The sequence below is a fragment of the Notothenia coriiceps genome, unplaced genomic scaffold (genome assembly GCF_000735185.1).
Source record: "Notothenia coriiceps isolate Sejong01 unplaced genomic scaffold, NC01 NC01_scaffold00011348, whole genome shotgun sequence".
NCBI lineage: Eukaryota > Metazoa > Chordata > Actinopteri > Perciformes > Nototheniidae > Notothenia > Notothenia coriiceps.
In genome coordinates, this window is record NW_011344049.1 from 1 (window position 1) to 1,908 (window position 1,908).

At 44.9% G+C, this 1,908-nt stretch overlaps 1 long non-coding RNA gene across 1 annotated transcript; it reads right to left on the reverse strand.

Moving 5' to 3' along the window:
* Nucleotides 1–803: 803 nt before the first annotated feature.
* LOC104946688 (uncharacterized) lies at nucleotides 804–1,859 on the reverse strand. Its single transcript, XR_798481.1, has 2 exons — nucleotides 1,446–1,859; nucleotides 804–1,131 (listed from the first exon to the last, which is right to left on the reverse strand). It is a non-coding gene; the product is annotated as an uncharacterized lncRNA (long non-coding RNA).
* Nucleotides 1,860–1,908: the final 49 nt, after the last annotated feature.

Below are 1,908 nucleotides of genomic sequence, written 5' to 3' on the forward strand. Positions count from 1 at the left end.
TAACGTAACGTAACGTAACGACACACTACACACGTACGACACACACACACACACACACACACACACACACACACACACACACACACACACACACACACACACGAACGAACAACACACTACACGACACACACACGACCACACACACACACACACACACACACACACACACACACACACACACACACACACACACACACTCACACACACCTATTTTGTATTTATATTTCAGTAAATGTAGTGTGGTGTTTGTAGTGGTAGTAGACATGTGACTCCTTGCTGCTCTCTTATTGGTGCAGGGGGGCAGCTGGTGCAGTACACAGGGGAAGGCGGTGGGGCCTACCTGCCCTCGCTGCTGGAGCTGGAGGCGGAGCCTTTCTTCATCTCTGATCCCCCCACTGATGACCCCGCCTCCACCCTGCTAAGCCCCGCCCACCTGGACTCTGACCTCTGACCTCACCCGTCACCTTGGCGACAGCGTCTTCTTCTACTGTTTCCCTTTAGATCCACAGTCCAATCAGAAACAGGCCTCACCATGTGACCGGGGTTTTCTGCATGTTTGTCTTTTGTGTAAAATATATAAACTGAAGAGTCCGAATATTTTCTGAGAAGTTTATCAAATTAATCTGTGATATAATATCAGTGTGTGACGTCATCAGTGTGTGACGTGTCAGCTGTTTCTCTGCTGTTTCAAACTCTAATAAACTCTCTTTTATAAACTCTCTCTCTCCCTCTTATAAACTACACACCTTTATAAACTCTCTTTTATAAATTAGCCAGTTTAAACAAAATACCATTTCTCATTATGATGTTCAAAATAGACAAAACTTTATTGTATTGTTGACATTGCTGACGTTGAAGATGATGTCACGTCCTGTGTGATGTCATCAGGTAACACCTCTTCAGGTAAGAAACTCATTTATCTCTCTAACATGAACATCTATGAACAAAACTTAAATACAAAAACACCAACGGGCTGCTGGTCCACAGGGGGCGGGGCTACTCCTAGTGGGAGGGTTCTGACTTCCTGGGCCATGCTGATTGGTCGGTACATTGGAATCGGTAGCGCAGGAATCGAACTCGCGGCTTGATGTGGAAGTCAGCAGGTATCCTCCAGTTCCACATTTTCTGCACCTGGAACAAAAAGATTCAACTTTTAAAACTGACAGGAAATCCACAAGAAGAATTCAGTCCTTCAACAGAGTTTAAACCTTGATTAATCATCAGAGCTTCGACACCAACAAAGAATAATTCACTCGCACACTGCTGCGGTGCCTGGGTCACGCTAGATGTTAAATGCTAACCTGAAGGGTTCCCAGAGAGGAACTGTTGTCTTCATCATGAAACACCAATATGCGCTCAAAAAAAGCAGCATGATATTTTTTGTACCAGGTGTATATTTCAGAAGTTTCTCAGGTGGGCTACATCACATAATGAAGAGTACACACCTTCAGGACCCTGACCAGATGGGTTGTACTGTTCAGTGATTGGACCTGCAGAGAACAAGCAGAACCAAGAGAACAGAAAGAACAAGCCTTCAGCATCTGCACAGGTAACACACACAGGTAACACAGCTAACACACAGGAAACACACAGCTAACACACAGGTAATACACAGGTAACACACAGGAAACACACAGCTAACACACAGGTAACACACAGCTAACACACAGGAAACACACAGCTAACACACAGGTAACACACAGGAAACACACAGCTAACACACAGGTAACACACAGCTAACACACAGGAAACACACAGCTAACACACAGGAAACACACAGCTAACACACAGCTAACACACTAGGTAACACACAGGAAACACACAGCTAACACACAGGTAACACACAGGAAACACAGCTAACACACTTGCTTAACACACAGGTAACACACAGGTAACACACTAGGTAAC